Genomic DNA, 24,595 nt, shown 5'->3' with positions numbered 1-24,595 from the left:
AAATGGGGCCTGCCCCTCGCCATCAGTGAAACCCTCTGCACAGCCCCAGGCCGTGCACGCAGCCTACCAACTGCCACTCCACGTAACTGCGGCTCACCCCTGCCAGGGGGCTGCGGCCTCCTTCAATCCGCTAACAGGTGGAACCCCGCTGCCCTTACAGGGGGTTGCTCCAGCAAAGGACTCGCCTAGGGCCTGTTGTGCCCCCACCTCGCCTGGGCGTCGGAACGCCCGAAGACTACGCCAGATCCTCAGCGGCTGGGCCCAGCGGCTGTAACGCCGCAGCACCATCGTTTGGGACGTCTGGACGGATAAGTGACTCAATCGAGCTAAGGACCCACAGTCGGCCTTACCGCGGCCCTATAGTAACCGGCCTTCGCCGGGGTAGTCGTGTTCCCAATTTTAGTGTTTGTTTGTGCTGAGTCCCTGCGTGGATGACCGCTGTTATTTTGCTTGGTTGCTTAGGATAGCCCTAGCGGCTTCCAGTTATAAACGTTACTATCTAAAGCACAAAATAGTCTCGCGTCTTGTCACTGCATCCCGCGTACCTGCTATTACCACATTTGGCATTGTCGGCAGGATGCAGTCTCTGAGCGCGGACAACGACGCCCCAGACCATGGCAGGGCCGTGAATTCAACAGATAATGAGGGCCCCCCGGTCCTGCATTTAGTTGGGGGCTATGCTAAGCAACCTGCCCAGGTTTTCCGGCTCCAGTACCATGCTATGGAGCTGGACAGAGTGAATGTGAGGGCTCTTTCGGATGCACCCGATGACTCCTGACCTGGAAGCCAAAGTAGCTCTCATGGCATTAGACGGGGAGGCTCGGAATTCAGTAATGTTGAGGCCCCCGGGACACCGCAACACCTTTGGTAGAGTTATGCAGATTTTAGAACAGACCCATGGAGACCCGACCAACGTGGGAGAGATGAGGACCCGGTTGTTTAGTCGGATGCAGGGGGAGGGGGTGACCATCACCCAGTATATGAATGTCCTCCAAGAGTTATACACGGCCATCGAACGGAAGGACGGCATAGGGGTAGGACCTATCAACATTACCCTACGCGACCTGTTGGTGACTGGACTGCGAGACCCATTGATAAAGCAGGCATTACAGGAGCAGGTCAGAGTGAACCCACGTATGGAATTTTCAGAGGTGGGAAGTCAGGCACGTGCTTGAGAGCAGGAGCAGGGAATGGCGGTCACAGTGGGGAAGGTCCGGAGTGCGGAGGCCTCCGTGGATGCTGTAGAGGAGCACGGATGGATAGAAGAGATGAAACAAGAGTGGAAGAACATCAAGGGCGAGTTGGCAAAAGTGAAAAGAAGGACCGAGTTCGGGACTGGACAGCGTAGTTTCAATCCCGGGCCCTGGGGGCCTCGCCCTACCCGAGGCGGCCGGTCATCGCAGCCCCGGTGCTATGAGTGCGGGGAGCCAGGCCACTTCGCCCGAGAGTGTCCGCGGCGTGGGAGGTACCCACCCCGACGGCCATTAAACTAGAGGGCTCCAGGCTGGGGGGATGCCGCTCGGAGCCAGCAACCACGATCAGGGGTGGTGGAAGTCCCGAAGATTTGGTCGCAAACTGTCTGGTGGAATGGGCAGACGTCGAGGGCCATGCCATCCGGTGCCTAGTGGACACGGGGTCGCAAGTAGCAATCATGCCTGCAACTTATTTCTGGCAGCATTTCCCGAGGCAGCAAGACCCCAGTGGGGATCCATGATCAGACTGGTAGCCGCCAATCATTCTACCGGTCCCTGTTGCCAGAGTAGTGTGGGTGCAGGTGACACTGTGTGTTAAATCCCTCGGCTGCCGAGTAGTGGTCCTGATTCAAGGGGAAACCAATAAGCAACATCCAGTCATTCTGGGCATGAACATACTGCGGGAGTTCGGCAATCTGCTCCTCAATGACCCCACGCACGAGACCCCGAAGAAGTGGGGTTCCCGCATGGCCCAAGGGCAGGTATTCCAGCAGTTGGTGCAGGAAGCGCGAGTCCTCTAGGACTGTCAGGAGGGCGAGGCCCTGGGCAAAGTCATCGTGCCAGAGGCTCACGTGCTTGTGCTGCCCCCTGGGCAGACAGTGGTGGCCCTGCCAATCTGGGCCTCAATACCATTGGAGGGCGTAGAGATGCAGGTGGAGCCATGCTACTCAAAGTGCTTGCCTCCTGGCATACTGGTGGCCCACTCCCTGACCACAGTGCGGAAGGGGACCGTCCTGGTGCGCTGCGTCAACCTTGAAGACCAAGACATCGTCCTGAGGCCTCGGGCCGAAATGGCCAAGCTGGTAAGGCCTTTGGAAGAAGTGCTGCCGGCCCCTGCAGTCCAATTAAGAGTGCAACCCGAGGACCCTTGGGCAGTGACTATTCGGACTCTGCAGGCTGCCGAGACCTCAACCCAAGAGATGGGTCGAAACATCCTGGAACAATGCGGGCCGAGCTCTCCGGCCTGACTTCAGACCAACTTTCCCAGGTAAAAACACTACTCAGACAGTACCACGAGGTATTTTCCAGTCACGAGGATGATTTTGGATGCACCACCGCCATCACCCATGAAATACCCACGGCAGGAGCGGCCCCCATCCGCGAACGTTATCGGCAAATTCCTCCACAGCTCTACCAGGAGGTGAAAACTTTACTGGCTCAAATGCTATGAAAGGGGGTCATCTGAGAAAGCCAAAGCCCCTGGGCGGCTCCAATCATGTTGGTCCGCAAAAAGGATGGCACCCAACAGTTCTGTGTGGACTATCGAAAACTGAACGCCTGTACCATCAAAGACTTGTACCCACTACCCAGCATAGAAGAATCCTTGTCCGCCCTGGAGAAGGTGACGTACTTCTCAACTTTAGACCTGGCTAGTGGGTACTGGCAGGTGCCCATGTTGGAAGAAGACAGGGCTAAGACGGCGTTCATCCTTCCCATGGGACTGTTTGAGTTCAATTGGATGCCGTTCGGGCTGGCCAACACCCCAGGGACCTTTCAGCGATTGATGGAGCTGTGCCTGGGGGATCTCAATTTCGAGGCCACGTTGATATACCCAGATGATATTATCATCTATGCTGCCATGTTTGAGGACCACCTGAGGCGGTTGGGGCATGTACTCGGCCGGCTGCAAAAGTACAGGTTGAAGGTAAAACCCCAGAAATGCCACCTATTTCACACCCAGATTGAATATTTGGGGCATATAGTCTCGGCGGAGGGCGTAAGACCGTCCCTGGAAAAGGTTGCTGCCATCCAGGGATGGCCTACCCCCGAGACGATAAAGAACGTGCGGGCCTTCCTGGGGTTGGCCGGATACTACCGTCATTTCGTAAAGAATTTTGCACGCCAAGCCCGAGCCCTGCAGGACCTGCTGAATGGGGCTCCGGGGCAAATGGGCGGAAAATTCAGTGGCAACAACCGCAAGAAGAGGCCTTCCAAGACCTTAAGGCTGCGCTCTCGGGTGCCCCGGTGTTAGCTTATGCGGATTTCTCGCAACCGTTCATCCTACACACTGACGGGAGACTCCACGGGCTAGGGGCTGTACTGTCACAAGTTCACGACGGCCGGGAGAGAGTGATCGCTTATGGAAGCCGATCACTTCATGACTCTGAGCGCAACCCTGACAATTACAGCTCCTTTAAGCTTGAGCTCCTCGCAGTAGTGTGGGCCATGATGGAGCGGTTCGCAGAGTACCTGGCGGGTTCCGAAGTGGTGGTGCGGACTGACAACAACCCGCTGGCCCATTTGGAGAATGCCAAACTGGGGGCTCTGGAACAGAGGTGGGTGGCCCAGATGGCCAAATTCAACTATAAGATCATCTATAAAAGAGGAGCCGAAAATGTGCACGCTGACGCCCTCTCCAGGATCCGACATACAACCCCAGGGAAAAGTCGAGACGACGAACTGGAAAGGGAAGAGACACCGTTCGCCCTCACCGCCGCCGTGCTCATGGCTGCAACCAAGGAAGTATCCCCCTCGGAACACCTAAGGGGTATGCTGGAGCAATCCCGTGATAGGTGGATCCAACAGCAGCAGGAAGACGAAGAAATTGGGCTCCTACGACGATGGGTAGCCGCCGGTAAACTACCCACTGACTCTCAAAGACAGATTTTGACTCAAGATATGTTGCTGATGTTACGACAATGGGAGAGACTGGGGACTAGGAAGGGGACTAGGGTATCGTAAAACAATATCATGGGCAACGTCTATGACAACTTGGCAGGTAGTTGTGCCCAGAGTCCAACTCAACAAACTGGCCCGAGAAGCCCACGAAAAAGGGGTCCACTTTGGGGCTCAAAAGACCTTGCAATGGTTGCAGCAGATAATTTACCATCCGCGCCTGCATGCTGCTGTGGACGAGACTTGCCGGGCCTGCAGCCTATGCGAGTTAGCCAAACCGCCCGCACAGCGAGCCCCAGGGCAAACTATAGTGACATCAGCGCCCCTCAAACTTTTGACGGTGGATTACTTGACTATTGGTCCCGCATTCCAGTGGTACGAATACTGCCTCATCATGGTGAACCATTTCACTAAGTTCGCTGTGGTCACTCCCACCCGAGACCAAACCGCGGAGTCGGCCGTCTCCGCAATTTGTAGAAACTTTATACAAGTGTATGGCTGCCCTCAACGAATACAATCCAACCAAGGAGCATGCTTCCTGGGAAAAGTTATGGAGAAGCTACATCGTCTCTACAGTATCGACAAATCCCGGACTACGCCATACCACCCACAGGGAAATGGGGCATGCGAACGATTTAATCAGACATTAATTCAAATGCTGCGTACCTTGGAGAGTGACAGGAAGGCATGCTGGCCCGAATGTGTCCCCGAACTAGTATGGGTCTATAACAACCAGGTGCACGGAGTTACCGGCTATACCCCCTACTCCCTGCTTTTCGGGCGAGACGGCAAAGGGATCACGGCGGTAGAATTGAACCCAGAGGAGCCCCAGCCCTGGACCGGAGTATCATCATGGGTATGAAATCCCCAACACCGGCTGCAAACCCTCCACCGAATTGTTCATACCAAATTCCAGAACTTAGAGGACCCAGGAAGGAACCTGACTCCACCCCCCAACCTCCAAACTGGAGACCGGGTACTCATACTAAACCAGCGCCCCCAGAATAAATTAGAACCACACTGGGAAGAAAGTCCCTACCGAGTCTTGCGCCGCATAAGCCCCGATGGACCTGTATACGAAATATGACCCGAGAAAGACGGAACACTTCCCACTCGCACTGTGCACCGTAATATGTTACACGTTTGTACTTCCACTGACCACGTGCAACCTGAGCCTACCCCCCAGGTCCCCATACCACTGCCAGTGGCCTGGAAACTGGACGACGAGGAAGACTTCCCAATGATACCCGCGGGCCCTCAACTCAATGACAACTCAACTGGCCCAACTAGCCCGCCCGAATCGACTAGCCCGCTACCGTCCACCACCCCGGAAGACTCCACCACAGTTGAACTTAGACGCTCCGAGAGGTCAACAGCTGGCAAACCCCCTGAACGGTACCAACAGGACCAGTTCATATGGCAGCAAAAACTGGCATCTACACTGGCCAATCCGAGCCTACTAATGTCCTCGCCCGAGGACTGGTGAGCATACAGGATGGGGGAGTGTAGGAGGGAGGACCCCCGCAGAGTCTCCGGGCCAGAACCAGGGGGACCGCCATATAGGTTCCTAAGGGAGCTGTGCCTGGGGGGCAGAGTGAGTGGGTGGACCGCTGAGACTGACAGGACAGCAGTGAGAGGAGCCAATATAAAAGGGGCAGGGAGCACGCAGGGGAGTGAGTCAGCAGAATGGCAGAGATGGAGCAGGAGTCTGTGGGAGCGCCAGAGGGCCAGAACAACAAGCGGTGACCAGAGAGGAGGCCAGCAGCAGAAGGGAGACTTACGGTGGCCTGCAGGGAGAAGGCGCCGAGCTGACCAACAGGAGACTACCGCTATCCTCCAGCCTGGGGTTGCGGCTTGTCCGCTGCCACCCGCGGCCATTGCCGCTCCCCTCCAGCCCGTGGTTGCGGTCTGCCCGCTGCCGCCCATGGCCATTACCACTCCACTCCAGTCCACGTCTGCAGCTTATCCGTTACTGCCCTCAGCCGCCTCCACCCCGCTGCAGTTCGCAGTTAGGGCCTGCCCTCCTCGCCATCAGTGAAACCTTCTGCACAGCTCCAGGCCGTGCACGCAGCCTACCAACCGCCACTCCACGTAACTGCAGCTCACCTCTGCCCGGGGGCTGCGACCTCCTTCATCCCACTAACAGGCGGAACCCCGCTGCCCTTAAAGGGGGTTGCTCCAGCAAAGGACTCGCCTAGGGCCTGTACCCCCACCTCGCCTGGACTATGCCAGATCCTCAGCGGCTGGGCCCAGCGGCTGCGACGCCACAGCACCATCATTCCGGATGCCGAGGGACTCCTGGATGGATAAATGACTCAATAGAGCTAAGGACCCATAGTCGGCCATACCGCGGCCCTATAGTGACCGGCCTTCGCCGGGGTAGTCGTGTTCCCATTTTTAGTGTTTGTTTGTGCGGAGTCCCTGCATGGACAACCACTGTTATTTTGATTGGTTGCTTAGGATAGCCCTAGCGGCTTCCAGTTATAAAAGTTACTATCTAAAGCACAAAATAGTCTCGCGTCTCGTCACTGCATCCCGCGTACCTGCTATTACCACAATGTAATGCTGCATGAAGTGGTTATCGGCCTAAGTATGTATCATTACAGACACAGAGGGCTGTTAAATGCATAAAGCATGTGAGAACATGATACGAGGAACCTGGTTAAAAAATTTTAATGGCCAACATAGGGATAGTTAGGTTAATGCGTTGAGGTGGTAGACCTGTCTGAACAAATGTGTTTTTAGGGCACGCTTAAAACTGTGGGGATTGGGGATTAATCGTATTAACCTGGGTAGTGCATTTCAAAGAATTGGTGCAACACGTGAAAAGTCTTGGAGACGGGAGTGGGAGGTTCTGATTATTGAGGATGCTAACCTCAGGTCATTATTGTAACAACCCTGCTGGCATCACTGCATGGCCTCCCATCACCCGCACACCAACTTACTTTCTGCTTCAAGCCATGCTGTGAATTCTGTCTGTTGCCAGCTCTGTGCCTCTGCTCTCCATGTTTCCTGACTGTGTGTATAGGGGGGCGACGCCTGAACTCTCTGGTTCTTATGCAGTCAGGGTGCACCTGGCTAATGGGTCCCTGACCAATCACCTAGAGCCCTGGACTATTTAACCCTGCCACAACCACTGGAACATTGCCTGAGCAATGTCTAATCTCAGTTAGTATCTTGCTACTGAGGAAGCCAGGCCCCATTCTGTGTATTTCCTCCTTCTCTGGAGGAATACTTCGTGTCTTGCCTTGTACCTTGTCTGCCTGCCAGGAGGCTGAATATCCTGGCCCTTGAGTCTTGGTTCCAGTACCTTGTCTGTAATCTGTCCTACCTTAGTCTCCCTTTCTCCTTGTCCGTGGCTTCCTTCCTTGCTGTATCTTTCCTTGTGTCCTCCCTGTCTGTGCATCTGCACCCTTGCAGCTCTGTCTGTGAATCTGCACCCTTGCAGCTCTATCTGTGCATCTGCACCCTTGCAGCTCTGTCTGTGCATCTGCACCCTTGCAGCTCTATCTGTGCATCTGCACCCTTGCAGCTCTAACTGTTCATCTGCACCCTTGAAGCTCTATCTGTGCATCGGCACCCTTGCAGCTCTGTCTGTGCATCTGCACCCTTGCAGCTCTATCTGTTCATCTGCACCCTTGAAGCTCTATCTGTGCATCTGCACCCTTGCAGCTCTATCTGTGCATCTGCACCCTTGCAGCTCTGTCTGTGAAACTGCACCCTTGCAGCTCTGTCTGTGAATCTGCACCCTTGCAGCTCTGTCTGTGAATCTGCATCCTTGCAGCTCTGTCTGTGCATCTGCACCCTTGCAGCTCTGTCTGTCCAAATCCTGTTCCAACATACACGGCTCCCTCCTGCCTGCACCTGCTGTGTGAACAGGTCCCTACCTGCCCCTTCTCATACCACACCAGTCTGTCCTGTGTTTCCAAGCCGTGCCCGCCTGTCCTGTGTCTCCAAGCCATGCCCGCCTGTCCTGTGTCTCCAAGCCGTGCCTGCTTGTCACTCGCACCTGTCCTGGTGTCCTGTTCCCGAGTGGGATCAGCAGCCACAGCCAGACACCACCCTGGAGTGGTACCCTGCAGCTACCTGCCACAGAAGCCTGACCTCACCATCAGAGGCTCCAGTGAAGACCGAGGTAGCTGCTGTAGTTATGCCCCTTCCAGGGTAGTCTGGTTTGTGGCACAGTGGGGCCACAACCCCCTGGCTCGCGCCACTCAGCCAAGGTGCAAGCGTGACAGTTGACAATTATCAGAATGGAGGGCACTGGTAGGATGGTAGGCTGAGACAAGGGAGGAGATGTAGGATGGTGCTGAGCCATGGAGTGCTTTGTGGGTGAGGGTGATAAGTTTGTACTGGATTCTGGAGAGGATGGGTAACCAGTGTAATCACTAGCACAAGGTAGAGGCATGGGTATAATGACTGGTGTGGAATATTATCCTGGCTGCAGCATTCAAGACAGATTGGAGAAGGGAGAGTTTGGTAAGAGGGAGACCGATTAGTAGAGAATTACAATAGTCCAGATGAGTGTAACACCAGTGTGTTTGTGCCTTGTTTCCCTGGCGTTTTCTGTGCATGTCTGTGCTCTTACCCTTTGCTCCTTTCCTTCTAATCAGCTGGAATACTATTGTCTGTTACAGTTGTGGCCAAAAGTATTGACACCCCTGCAATTTTGTCAGATAATACTCAGTTTCTTCCTGAAAATGATTGCAAGCACAAATTTTCTGTCTTTGCTGACCGCTTCGTGGGTGCTCACCCCGATCCGTGCTGGGTGTTGGCAGGTTTGGGGATTTCATCGCAGACCGGGAAGCTGACTACATTTTTACTTAAACTTATCCAGGCACACAAATCTCCAGTGGTGCCTAAACTTTTGCATAGGCCCATTTTCCTTTTAAAATGTAAGGAATTACAATATATATATTTTTTTTACCTAAAATACAAAGGAAATGTGTCATCTTTAATTTTACACCTTTTAAAGATCATTTCATCTTCAACTTGCTTAACTGTTCACAATAACTTATTTTGACCAAGGGTGCCCAAACCTTTGCATGCCACTGTAAGGGGGTCAACTCTACCTCACAAGCATGTGGAATTGTGTGTTATCATGAGCTGTTGGACTGCAAAAGGCCCATATGCTGTTGCTACACTGGGACCTCTTTTGTCTGTGGATGCCAGTGAGTTGAATAGTCAAAAAATACAATACCCTAAAAGACTTCACATAAAATGTCCCTATTTCTCCGGTGGACGCAGCTTAGATGTTTTCAGGTCCGTTCAGTAGTTGCTTTTTTCGTCTTCCACATACAACCCGTATTAAGTCTGAAGTCACTACTTACCTATATAGAAATAATATGTTTCAATCCTATAACAAAAGCATCTACCAAATTATATTTTCCATAAAAAGGTAGTGCTGTCTTGGCGTGAAGCATCTACCTCCACATTTTATGGCATTTTGACAAGTGAATGGATGCCTCGTGGGAAAATGCTCTGACGGGTAGTCTGTTACAGGAGATACTTGTGAGAGCAGGTACTCTGAGCTACTTAATTCAGTGTGATAATTTGCATGCCATTACCCATAATTCTCCTCGGGAATTAATCACTGCATGACATTTGCCAATTGGTTCAAGTGTATTTGCAGGGTTCATGCGCATATAGAAATCCATACATGGAAAAGCTTGTAATGACTTTCAGGCTATTAGGTTAGACGTGCTTATATTTCATTACATTGTTCGGGGCTTTTGCATTTGTGATTTATTCCTTGGCGCTGGCTTTTTCTTGTATTCTAGGCCTCTAGCATCTAGGATTGTGTTAGTTTGTGTGCTGATAAGATGCAAACCCGCTCTGATTAAACTGTCACATGTTACTGGAAGGACGCTTGACAGTATCAGGATTATGCTATGAGGGAGCTTGTAGCAATTTCAGAAATACAAATTTACCAGGAGATTTGACTTATACATTTTTGGATCGGGGTATTGTTTCCAACAGCCGTGAATTGCAAAAAAAAAATATACCGTATATAACTAGAGGAAAGAGTGGTGAAAAAGAAAAAAAAAGACCCAAAATGATGCATTACTATCAAAACTGGTGATTGTAAACCTACACAAATACATAGTCAAGGCATAGGGGAGAATGATGAAAAAATATTACTAAATAAAATGCATTTTTATTCCATTTCTGTTCGGCTGGAGCAAGCTGCAATCATCATTTATTTTGGCCTCTATCACCGGTAAACGTCCGCAAGGAGGCAAGATCATTTGTATGGAAGCACATTGCAAATATTAAGGAATACATTACAGAGCCAACGCAAGCTCGGCGGAGGGTGGGGAATGGCCTGACATTAAATCTCTATGCATTCTGACTTCCAGTTAATATGAAACCTTGGAACCATACAAGCATTTCAGCTCTCCGTAATTTGCATTGGGTATAGCGTGGCAGGTTTTATTCTGCAAGCCTTGCACACATTGGAGTAATGACTGTACACTTGTCTTTATGTGCCTAGGGAGTGGGAGCTTATTCTCCAGCTGACAACATTTGTCTTGCAGGCACTGCTCCACTTCACTGCTCTCTGGTCTTAGCGATGCCCACTCAGCCCATTCTCCTTATTACTGGGAGATAAAATCACACGCTGGGCTCCAGCCGAACACAATAATCATTTTACAATTCAAAAGGAAAAGCAGTATCTTTTATTCTTGCTTATACTTTTGTATAAAGCTACATTTTAGAGCCACTTTCCAGGCGCACGTATATGGAGCTGGCCGCGAAACAGATTTACTAACCCGGTCTCATATATAGACAAAGTAAATTAAGACTAGACAGAAAAGGCAACAAATTTATCATAGTGGTTATAATCTGGAAAGGTTTAGACACTGTTATTAAACTATGCACCAGAGGCGTAGCTAGGGTTTTGGTTCAGGGGGGCGAAACTTCTGAGTGGGCCCCTAACTAGGTAACTTTGATTACAACTCGGTGACACACCCTAATAGTGGGTGTAGGAGACGACTGCGCTGTTACTGAAAATAATCCCTATATAAAGACCATCATGGATATTACCACCATATGGTCAGTGGTAAATACCAGTACTGCAGAACATATAAGTGATTACTGCATAGTTATAGTTGGTGACTTACCACTGACATTCTTTCTGATGGAATCGTTCACTTTTCACGTCTTTTCCATCTGGCCCAGACCGACATGACAACTGCTCCAGCCAGGACTCGGCTACAGAGAATACAACAAAGACACGTTTCACTTCTCATATTCCCGTCCCATCACCATGTATCTCCAACCTGCACAAACCCCTCATCCTGCTGATACCCCAATGCTGAGCCGCTGCTGCCATATGTGTCCCTATTACTGCACCTGATACCCCAATGCTGAGCCGCTGCTGCTGTATGTGTCCCTATTACTGCACCTGATACCCCAATACTGAGCCGCTGCTGCCATATGTGTCCCTATTACTGCACCTGATACCCCAATGCTGAGCCGCTTCTGCCGTATGTGTCCCTATTACTGCACCTGATACCCCAATACTGAGCCACTGCTGCCCTATGTGTCCCTAATACTGCACCTGATACCCCAACGCTGAGCCTTTGCTGCCGTATGTGTCCCTATTACTGCACCTGATACCCCAATACTGAGCCGCTGCTGCCATATGTGTCCCTATTACTACACCTGATACCCCAATACTAAGCTGCTTCTGCCGTATGTGTCCCTATTACTGCACCTGATCAGGGCTGCCACTACGAAATTTGGGGCCCCATACTGGAAACATTTTCGGGGCCCCCTTGAGACTACGCCCAGGCTCCACTCCTCGAACTGTCCACAGTCCTACCGCTCTCTCTTGGAAAAACTCCACTTCTTACCTATCACACATTAACAGTTCCCATCTCCAGATCACACATATAGCCAGCAGCTTTTGTTTTGGCCAAAAGATTTTTTAAGCCGCCACCATAACACGGTAGACACTTTTGGCCGAGCTCTACTCTACTGTAACCTATTAAATATTAGTTAAAATATGCAATACAATTTAGGTATATTTTTATTTATTTTTCAATATTTAAAATGACCAATAATATCACATACAAGGAACAAATACCACCGCACCATGTCCAGACCACATATTACCACCACAGTGACCGAATAATATCACATATAAAGAACAAATACACCGCCCCATGACCAGACCACATATTATCACCACAGTGACCGAATAATACCACATACAAGGAACAAATACCGCTACACCATGTCCAGACCACATATTACCACCACAAAGTGAATGAATACTACAATACTGATCAGTAATAAAAAAAACACAATACTTTCATCATAAGTGCCATTATACACAGGAGATCTGTACTTAGTATGCAGTGTCTGTGTACAGGTAATATAGTGATCCATGACATTATACACAGGAGCTCTGTATATAGTATACAATATATAGGTAACACACTAACTCACTAGTGCCGTCTCTAGGTGAAGTCCTTCATCTTTGCTTTTCATCTTTCATCCAGTACAGATCGCCATCACTTCTTCCAGCCAGGGCTCATCTCTGTAGGAAATAACACAGTTATCTAGAGCTCCACTTGCAGAACACATTACTTATTTTTTTCCCAACTTTTACATTACACCACATGAAGAAAAAAAGGCGACATAGTATCACTCTACACAGTAACAGGACCGCCCTCCATTTAAAACAGTATACTCAAAAAATAAAATAAATACATCACTGAAGTAATACTATCTCTTAATTAGCCCCTATGGTAATAATATCCCCCATCCTGGCCCCAGTGTGTATCATTCCTGGCTTCAGCCATATGTTCTCTCATCCTGCCCTCATCAGTATCCATTCTGTCCCATCTGATCTCCCCATCTTGCCCCATCTGTCTCTATCATATCCATCCTGCTCCATGATCCTGCATGATCTGTCTCCAACCCTGCCCCATCTGTCTCCAGTCCTGCCCCATCTGTCTCCAATCCTGCCCCCAGTGTATTCAATCCTGCCCCCAGTTTCTCCAGTCATGCCCCCAGTGTCTTCAATCATGCCCCCATGTCTTTCATCCTGCCCCCTGTGTCTCCAATCATGCCCCAGTGTCTTCAATCATGCCCCCAGTGTCTCCAATCATGCCCCCAGTGTCTCCAATCATGCCCCCATGTCTTTCATCCTGCCTCCTGTGTCGCCAACCATGCCACATACCTCCATTCTGCCCCTTGTGTCTCCAATCATGCCCTGAATCTCCATTCTGCCCTGTGTCTCCAATCATGCCCCATATCTCCATTCTGCCCCCTGTGTCTCCATCCTGCCCCAGTATCTCCAATACAGACCCCGTGTCTCCATTCTGCCCTGAGTCTCCAATCATGCCCATATCTCCATTCTGCCCCATTTCTCCAGTTTCTGCCCCATGTCTCCATCCTGCCCCCAGTATCTCTAATACTGCCCCCGTGTCTCCAATCATGCCCCGTATCTCCATTCTGCCCCTTGAGTCTCCAATCATGCTCCGTATCTCCATTCTGCCCCGTGTCTCCATCCTGCCCCCAGTATCTCCATTCTGCCCCGTGTCTCCATCCTTTCCCCAGTATCTCCAATACTGCCCCGTGTCTCCAATCATGCCCCATATCTCCATTCTGCCCCCCGAGTCTGTAATCATGCTCCGTATCTCCATTCTGCCCCGTGTCTCCAATCATGCCCCATATGTCCATTCTGCACCCTGTATCTTCAATCCTGCCCCCATGTCTCCAATCAAGCCGCCATGTCTTTCATCCTGCCCCCGTGTCTCTAATCATGCCCCATATCTCCATTCTGCCCTGTATCTCCATTCTGCCCCGTGTCTCCAATCATGCCCCGTATCTCCATTCTGCCCCGTGTTTCCAATCATACCCCATATCTCCATTCTGCCCCCTGAGTCTCCAATCATGCCCCGTATCTCCATTCTGCCCCATGTCTCCAATCATGCCCCATATGTCCATTCTGCCCCCTGTACCTTCAATCCTTCCCCCGTGTCTCCAATCATGCCCCCATGTCTTTCATCCTGCCCCCGTGTCTCTAATCATGCCCCATATCTCCATTCTGTCCCATATCTCCATTCTGCCCTGTATCTCCATTCTGCCCGTGTCTCCAAACATGCCCCGTATCTCCATTCTGCCCCGTGTCTCCAATCATGCCCCATATCTCCATTCTGCCCCGTGTCTCCAATCATGCCCCATATCTCCATTCTGCCCTGTATCTCCATTCTGCCCCGTGTCTCCAATCATGCCCCATATCTCCATTCTGCCCCGTATCTCCATTCTGCCCTGTATCTCCATTCTGCCCCGTGTCTCCAATCATGCCCCATATCTCCATTCTGCCCCGTATCTCCATTCTGCCCTGTATCTCCATTCTGCCCCGTGTCTCCATCCTGCCCCCGTGTCTCCAATCATGCCTCGTATCTCCATTCTACCCTGTATTTCCATTCTGCCCCATGTCTCCAATCATGCCCCGTATCTCCAATCATGCCCTGTATTTCCAATCATGCCCAGCATCTCCATTCTGCCCAGTGTCTCCATTCTGTCCCCTGTATCTCAAATCCTGCCCCGTGTCTCCATTCATGCCCCGTCTCCATCCTGCCCCCAGTGTCACACTCCAATCTGCCCGTGTGCCTTCAATCTGCCATGGCCGGATGGAGACACATGGTCCATGTGTCTCCATCCTACCGGGGAAACATGTCGGACGCTTTCAATAATTAAATAAAAAAAAGCAAAAAACTTTCTTCTTACCTGGCTGCGCTCCTGAAGATGCTGCTGCTGCTGTGAGCTGAAGGACCTGTGGTGACGTCATCGTCATGTGATCAGGGGGCGGAGCTGATGACGTCTCCACAGGTCCTTCACTTCTCTTCCATTGATGTCGGCCGCTGTTGCGGCTCTTCTGATGTGTGCGCGGAGCGCCGCAGGCCCGGCCACATCGCACAGCACTTAGGGCCCGTCCGCAGCGCACAGTACTTGGGGCCCGATGACTAGAAGCACAGGAGTGGGGCCCCTGACATGTGGCCCCCCTTCAGTACTGCTGTTCACCAGGCCCCATACAGCAGTAAGGGCTGTCATGCCCTAATGGCGGCCCTGCACCTGATACCCCAATACTGAGCCGCTGCTGCCGCATGTGTCCCTATTACTGCACCTGATACCCCAATGCTGAGCCGCTGCTGCCATATGTGTCCCTATTACTGCACCTGATACCCCAATGCTGAGCCGCTGCTGCCGTATGTGTCCCTATTACTGCACCTGATGCCCCAATGCTGAGCCGCTGCTGCCATATGTGTGCCTATTACTGCACCTGATACCCCAATGCTGAGCCACTGCCATATGTGTGCCTATTACTGCACCTGATACCCCCTATACACACACGGCTCCGCTCCGTACATGCTGTACACACGTGGCTCCGCTCCGTACACGCTGTACACATGCGGCTCCGCTCCGTACACGCTGTACACACACGGCTCCGCTCCATACACACTGTTCACACGCGGCTCCGCTCCGTACACCTTGTACACATACGGCTCCGCTCCGTACACCTTGTGCACACATGGCTCCACTCGTGCACCCCATAGACACACGGCTCCGCTCCATACACCTTGTACACAAACAGCTCCACTGCGTATACCTTGTACACAAACAGCTCCGCTCACCCCATACACACACGGCTCCGCTCCTCCATACACCTCATACATGCATATCTCTGCTCCGTACACCTTCTACACACACGGCTTCGCTCTGTACACCTCGTACACACACGCACTGCTACATCCACCCTATAAACCCTGTTATGATTAAGTCACCGTAGGAGGCAAAAATAGAAATGCTAGCTAAGTCCAGAAAACCAGAGAAGTTGGCAGCTATCGGATTGCAGACCCCTGAACCTATCAACACAACTAGCAGTAGCCGTGGGGGGCTCCTACGAAGCCCTAGGCCCCTCAATCACAGCCGGAGGACTACATAGCCTAAAGACAGAAAGGGAAATCTAAACTGCCCCAGAGCAGACCTCAAAGCAAAAGGCAGCCCCCCACATATAATGACGGTGAAGCAAGAAGAAAGAACAAAACACAGACAGAAAGATAGACTGAGCAAAGATGGGGCCCACGCTAGCTTAGATAGGAAAGGACAGGAAGGCTGCTGTCTGCAATCCGTGAAAAACCCTATGAAAATAAGAGCCAACAAACTGACAGTAAAAAAGGCCCTGAAGACGCTAGGCTTCAAAAAAGCTATGTCAGTACTCAGGAATATTCTGAAGACAGAGCAACAGGCAAAAGGAGATTCAGCTCATCCCAGCAGGGAATGGCAGAATCCAGAAAAGCAAGGAAAACAAACACTAATGCAAAAAGGCAAAGCAGAAATCTTAGCTTTAGATGAGCAGGAATCAGACTGGTTTCCTAGAAGTCCACAGAGAAATCACCCGCAGGCCAGAAGGGCGTCGGCAGCCTTATATCCAGTCATTAACTCCACTCAGCCAGTCATCATCATCAGCCCCAGGTGTTTGACAATCAGGCTCACTAAATTTCTTCACCAGAAGAGGGAGTTCCTCGGGCCTCAGTAGTGAAGGGGAAAATGAACTCACAACAGTACCTCCCCCTTGAGGAGGGGTCACCGAACCCTCAACCACGCCACCAGGGCGATCAGGGTGAGCCCGATGAAAGGCACGCACCAATCTTTTGGCATGAATATCAGAGGCAGAGACCCAGGAATTATCCTCCTGACCATAACCCTTCCACTTAACCAAATACTGGAGTACTTTCTCTACCTCATATTCCATGTTACCTTCAACCAATACAGGGTCTGGAGGTGCAACCCCCGGAACAACAGGTTCAACAAACCTCTTCAACAAAGATTTATGGAACACATTATGGATTTTAAATGTGACAGGAAGAGCCAAACGAAAAGAGACCGGATTAATAATCTCCAAAATCTTGTAAGGTCCAATAAATCTAGGCTTAAACTTAGGAGAAGCCACCTTCATAGCAATATTTTTTGATGATAACCACACCATATCACCAACGTTAAATTGGGGACCAATGGTCCTATGTCGGTTGGAAAACCGCTGGGCCTTTTCCTGGGAGAGAGATAACTTATCCACCACTTGGTCCCAGATCTGGTGCATTCTCTCCACCACAGTGTCAACCCCTGGGCAGGCAGAGGGCTCCACCTGCCCTGAAGAAAATCGAGGATGAAACCCAAAGTTACAAGAAAAAGGAGACATCAAAATGGCAGAACTAGCTCTATTATTTAAAGCAAATTCGACCAAGGGCAAAAATGAAACCCAATCATCCTGATCAGCAGAAATAAAACATCTCAAATATGACTCCAAGGTCTGGTTTGTTCTCTCTGTCTGCCCATTGGTCTGAGGGTGAAAAGCAGAGGAGAAGGACAACTGAATTCCCAGCTTGGAACAGAAAGTTCTCCAAAATCTAGACACAAACTGGACTCCTCTGTCAGATACAATGTTCTCAGGAATCCCGTGCAAGCGAACCACCTGTTGTAAAAACAGGGGCACCAATTCAGAGGAAGACGGCAACTTAGGGAGTGGTACAAGATGAACCATTTTAGAGAACCTATCACAAATCACCCAAATAACAGTCATCCTTTGAGAGACAGGCATATCAGAGATGAAATCCATTGAAATATGGGTCCATGGCCTCTTGGGGACAGGCAAAGACATCAACAACCCACTAGAGCGAGAACACGATTTAGACCGGGAGCACGTCCCACAGGACTGCACAAAATTCCTGACATCACGAGACAAGGAGGGCCACCAAAAAGACCGACTCACCAGATCTCTAGTACCAAAAATACCTGGATGACCAGCCAAAGCAGAGCAATAAACTTCAGACAGCACTCTCTTCTTCCACTGGTCAGGAACATACAACTTTCCACTGGGACAACGCTCAGGTTTGTCCTCCTGGAATTCTTCCAGAGCACGTTTCAAATCGGGCGAGATGGCAGAAAGAACTACCCCTTCGCCTAAGATGGTAGCAGGCTTGGTCACCACAGGAGAATCAGCAAAGAAGCTCCTAGAGAGGGCGTCAGCCTTGACATTCTTAGTTCCAGGAAGAAAAGAAACCACAAAATCAAAACGTGTAAAAAACAAGGCCCACCTAGCCTGTCTAGGGTTCAAGCGCTTAGCCGACTCTAGGTAAATCAAATTCTTGTGGTCAGTGAGGACCATGACTTGATGCTTAGCTCCCTCCAACCAATGTCTCCACTCCTCAAATGCCCATTTCATGGCTAACAGTTCCCGATTCCCCACATCATAGTTACGTTCAGATGGAGAGAATTTTCGGGAAAAGAAAGCACAGGGATTCATTTTAGATGTTACAGGATCCTTTTGGGACAAAACAGCTCCTGCACCAATCTCAGAAGCATCCACCTCTACCTGGAACGGAAGTGAGACATCAGGTTGCCGCAAAACCGGGGCGGAGGTGAATCTTCGCTTCAGCTCCTGAAAGGAAGAAACAGCCTCCGGAGACCAATTTAACACATCAGCACCCTTCTTAGTCAAATCAGTCAATGTTTTGGCAATACTAGAAAATTTTGCTATAAATTTCCGATAAAAATTAGCAAAACCCAAAAACTTCTGGAGGGACTTCAAAGAAGTGGGCTGAACCCAATCGTAAATGGCCTGTACCTTGGCCGGGTCCATTTCAATAGTTGACGGGGACAAAATAAATCCCAAAAAAGAAATCCTCTGTACTCCAAAAAGGCATTTAGATCCTTTGACATACAGGGAATTCTCCCTCAAGATCCGGAACACAGTCCGAATATGTTCCACATGAGAATGCCAATCCTTGGAGAAGATCAAAATATCATCCAGATAGATAATCAAAAATTTATCGACAAAATCTCGGAAAATATCGTTCATGAAGCACTGGAAGACAGAAAGGGCATTAGTGAGCCCAAAAGGCATCACCAGGTACTCAAAATGTCCCTCCGGAGTATTAAACGCCGTCTTCCATTCATCCCCATGCTTAATGCGAATAAGATTATACGCCCCCCTGAGGTCAAGCTTGGTAAACCAGCAAGCACCTTTAACTCTGGAGAATAGATCAGAAATCAGGGGTAACGGATACTGATATTTAACAGTAATTTTGTTGAGAGCACGATAATCAATACAAGGTCTTAATGATCCATCCTTTTTGGCTACAAAAAAAAAAACGGCACCTAAGGGTGACGAGGATGGTCTAATATGACCCTTCTCCAACGCCTCCTTAATATTGGATCGCATAGCCTCGTGCTCGGATACAGATAAATTGAAGAGCCGACCCTTGGGAAATTTACACCCCGGGCTCAGTTCAATAGCACAGTCATAACTCCTATGAGGAGGCAGAGACGCAGACTCATTCTCACTAAATACATCATAAAAGTCCGCCAAATAATCAGGAACATCATGCGACTGAGGAGAGGTGGAAAACACCGGAGCCTCACTAAAGGCACACCGACAACCCCAACTCACCACAGACACAGATTTCCAATCCAAAACTGGATTATGAATTTGTAACCAGGGAAACCCCAGAACAATAGTATCATGCAGATTATGTAACACCAAAAACCTGCAATTTTCTTGATGGTCTGGGGCGACCCGCATTACCACCTGGGTCCAAAACTGAGGTTTATTTTTAGCCAAAGGAGTAGCATCAATCCCCTTCAAAGGGATAGGCGTCTGCAGAGGTGTCATCGGAAATCCACAACGTTTAGCAAAATCCAAGTCCATTAGGTTTAGAGCTGCTCCCGAATCCACAAAAGCCTTGGCGGAAAATGTGGACAGGGAGCAGATCAGAGTAATAGCCAGAAGAAACTTAGGTTGAACACCACCAACAGAAAACGTGTGTGCAAAGCGTTTCTCGCGTTTAGGACAGACAGAAATAATATGCGAGGCATCTCCACAGAAAAAACACAACTTATTACGCCTTCTGAACTCCTGACGCTGCTCTCTGGAAAAAACTCTATCACATTGCATAGGTTCAGACATCTGTTCAACAGGTGGCAAAACCTCTCGTGCAGCTCTGCGTTCGCGTAAACGCCGATCAACCTGAATGGCTAAAGACATCGAATCGTCAAGACCAGAGGGAACAGGAAATCCCACCATAGTATCTTTTATGGCTTCTGACAACCCCTTCCGAAAGAGAGCAGCCAAGGCATTATCATTCCAGGTAGTAAGTACTGCCCACTTTCGGAATTTTTGACAGTACAATTCTGCAGAATCACGACCCTGGTTCAATGCCAGCAGGGTCTTTTCAGCCTGATCAATGGCATTAGGTTCGTCATACAACAACCCCAAGGCCTGAAAAAATGCGTTCACATTAGTCAGAATAGGATCATCTGGTTTCAAAGAAAACGCCCAATCCTGGGGATCGCCACGCAGCAAAGAGATGATAATTTTAACCTGCTGCGCGGAGCTCCCTGACGAGTTAGGCTTCAAGGCAAAAAATAATTTACAATTATTTTTGAAATTCAAAAATTTAGACCGATCCCCAAAAAATACATCAGGTGTAGGAATCTTTGGTTCAGCAGCATGTGAATGAGCAAGGTAGGCGGAAATTCCCCGCACTTCCGCAGCGAGCTGCTCCACACGATCAGACAATTGCTTTATCTCCATTGAGAGAAAAAAAAATTCCCCCTACGGCCTCAGAGATATAGAGGAAAAAATATACACATTTTTTTTTTTTTTTTTTTTATACAATTCTTTCCTGCTATTGAGTACCCTAGAATCTGCGGTATGGCGGGTGATTCTGTTATGATTGAGTCACCGTAGGAGGCAAAAATAGAAATGCTAGCTAAGTCCAGAAAACCAGAGAAGTTGGCAGCTATCGGATTGCAGACCCCTGAACCTATCAACACAACTAGCAGTAGCCGTGGGGGGCTCCTACGATGCCCTAGGCCCCTCGATCACAGCCGGAGGACTACATAGCCTAAAGACAGAAAGGGAAATCTAAACTGCCCCAGAGCAGACCCCAAAGCAAAAGGCAGCCCCCCACATATAATGACGGTGAAGCAAGAAGAAAGAACAAAACACAGACAGAAAGATAGACTGAGCAAAGATGGGGCCCACGCTAGCTTAGATAGGAAAGGACAGGAAGGCTGCTGTCTGCAATCCGTAAAAAACCCTATGAAAATAAGAGCCAACAAACTGACAGTAAAAAAGGCCCTGAAGACGCTAGGCTTCAAAAAAGCTATGTTAGTACTCAGGAATATTCTGAAGACAGAGCAACAGGCAAAAGGAGATTCAGCTCATCCCAGCAGGGAATGGCAGAATCCAGAAAAGCAAGGAAAACAAACACTAATGCAAAAAGGCAAAGCAGAAATCTTAGCTTTAGATGAACAGGAATCAGACTGGTTTCCTAGAAGTCCACAGAGAAATCACCCGCAGGCCAGAAGGGCGTCGGCAGCCTTATATCCAGTCATTAACTCCACTCAGCCAGTCATCATCATCAGCCCCAGGTGTTTGACAATCAGGCTCACTACCTTTCTTCACCAGAAGAGGGAGTTCCTCGGGCCTCAGTAGTGAAGGGGAAAATGAACTCACAACAAAACCCCTCCTGACCCCACACAGAAACTTCACCTCATCCAGCCAGCACCACGACAACTAGCACAGCAGCGTCCTGCTGCCACTGAAGCCCCTGATCATGTGACCCCTGACTCCGCCCCTCCTGTGACCTCATCACAGGTTCTGTGTGCACAGAATAGTGTGGCGCCCCTGAGGGTTCAGTCGCCACAGAGGTACTGCACCTCCTCCTGAGGTGTGGTACCCCACCATCCAGGTAAGGTGGAGACATCTGACCACGCTCCAACACCTGCATCCCACACAACATAGTAGTGTAGCAAAGCACCCTTTGGTGGCTCCCTGCTTGGAACACGAAGCGTACTGGGAGATGGGTGGAGTTTAGTTAGCACCAAAAGAGTGGGAAGAGTTGAGCATTTAGTCAGTCTGACAGAGTCAGTGGAAGAGAGAGGATCCCCTGAGTGGGATGGATGAAGGAAGTGCTGCAGCCGACCTCAGTGACCTGGGTCCGCTGGCACAGAAAAGGGACATTGATGGAAAGCCTGACTCTCTCCATAAGAAAGAAGGATTAGTACGGAGCGTGAGGAGAGGAGGACTAAGGATCTGGGTTAGAGCAGAACCCTTCCCAAGTTCACAGTTCAAGGCCGGGGTCCAGTCCCCGAGGTTGTATGGATACTAATGGTTCTGCAGCAGACACCGGAGGAATAGAAGTTGTCACCACTTTATTCCCACACCAGACTTGTGGACACAACAGCAACGTGAGTGAGCCGGGACTAGGTAGTAAGGAGTCCCCGAAGCAGGCTACAACTGTCTGCCGTACAAGTAGAGTTCATAGGAACATCTGACAGGAGGAACTCCAGTGTAACTCAGTACTGTGAGTACTTCACTCTAGGCGCTAAGAGGGAGACATTCAGAAAAGGCACATATGTTGGCGGAGTGTTGGAAAGGAGTACTTCATCTTGCTTGGAAGTTGGCTGAACCCCTGACCCGGAGGACACGGCACGGATGCGTGCCCCTGTACCACCACGGACTGTGAGTAAAGCTTTGGAACTACATGCCCTGGTGTCCTCCACTTAATCCTGCGTCAACCTACTCAGCACCGCTACATCTCCCGCTCCTGACACTGCACCATCTACATCTCTTCCCTATCTCTTCACCTACACTGCCCTGGGACTACTGCCCTACCTGTGGAGGGCCACACCATCATTGCTGCACCATACCATCTGTCCCAGAGGATCTGTCTGCAGCTTCGGCTTAACATCTTCATTGCCAAACACCACACGAATCATTCACTCATAAACTTTATTCCATATCTCAACCCCCGTTACAATGGGCGCCCAGGGCCACGGACCGGGTCACAGAATCCGTGACATCTCCCATTGAAACCAATGGGCCTGGCTCCGAGTACCCACCAGCCCTGGGAGGGCGACCCAATAGCCCAGGACAACATTGCTGGCTGAGAGGTGGGTGGCCCACCGCCTTCTCAGGGGCCCCCCATCGCCTTCTCAGGGGCACATAGTGGATGGGCAGCAAAGTAGGGAGATTGATTCTCCCTGCTCTGCCGCAGAATAGTGGTGTAGTGTAGTAGAATGAATAGGTGATAGACATATTGATGTGGAGGCCAGACAATCAATGATTGTAATGGCCATAAAAAATGATCAATAATATATATTTTATATCATGATCCACATAATGATCTGAACAATCTAGGAAAAACTGCACATTTGATAGAAACAACCCAAAAGAACCAGCAGTCAAAAGATCCATAAAATGAAATATTTTATTAAATGATGTTTAAAAATATTATGGACATACAGTGTATTGATAGGGAGAAACAGAAAATATGGACACACCGTGGTCATAGGACCAGCCACACTGCAGACACAGCACCAGGAAACAGCAATGATGGAATAATTACACAATGCTAGTAATAAATCAGGGACACATGGAGAAATAATGATCTTGTAGCAAGGAGTGTTAAGAAAACATCACCATATAGCAAGTGCTACTGCTAACTAAAAAAGTTCCCTGATAGTTGGAGACACACATTATGGCTCAACCGATGCTCTAAGAGCATCGCAAGTAAAATAGCTGATAGCTACATTCATGTACCTGGAAGCAGTGGTGGCAGTGGGGGTCAGTCCAGTCCCCGACGCGCGTTTCGGAGCCAAAGGACTCCTTCCTCAGGGGGCGTGGAGAAAGGCGCGACCACCGGGTTTATATAGCGCGCCCGCCAGAGGCCGTCTGCGCGCACGAAATGCCCGCCCTGCATCAGCCGGATCCATGCTGCAGCGTCACCGGAAACACGCGGGCCCACGTGATCCAGCGCGCTAAGCAAGGAACACAGATGACCGCACAACGGACACAGCGCATGCGCGCAGACAGCGTCGGGCCAGAGCCGCCATATCTAAGAGGGGCAGGGGTGAGGGCAGAATAGAAGTGCATCAAATAGTACTCATTATATATACATAAGTAGAATATACCATCTGTGCACTGCATATTAATCAGTACATAAAGAATGGCATAGAAGTAAGGGGCTTGGCATAGCATATGGAAATAATACATTACACGTATTCATAAATAGGCCACGTCCGTAGCATATGATAACATGTAAATTCCTATTATCAAGATTAGAGCTAAAAAGGACTCACAATTTAGGCAGAATTCATTATCCGGTACATAATATATAAATGCACTATGTAGATATAGCCATAATGATATAGGAAATTTATATCACATTTGCTAATGCCAAAGCACCTAAAGGGCATCAAAAAATACCCCATAAAACTGCACATATATGAAGAGAATACGCACAGATATGTATATATATATGTAAATAATCAGAAAAATATACAAAACACGACACAAAATACAAAAATGATAATAAACAAAATTAAGAAGACAAAGTGCATATAAATACATATAGATCATATGCCAATATGGATAACACCCAAACCCATCACTCATCATAAATAGGTGTACACTGCCCCATACG

Source organism: Dendrobates tinctorius, unplaced genomic scaffold (genome assembly GCF_039654945.1).
Source record: "Dendrobates tinctorius isolate UK_male_01 unplaced genomic scaffold, ASM3965494v1 ptg000083l, whole genome shotgun sequence".
Classification (NCBI taxonomy): domain Eukaryota; kingdom Metazoa; phylum Chordata; class Amphibia; order Anura; family Dendrobatidae; genus Dendrobates; species Dendrobates tinctorius.
The sequence above is the reverse complement of the archived record's forward strand: the minus strand, read 5'-3'. Positions refer to the sequence as shown.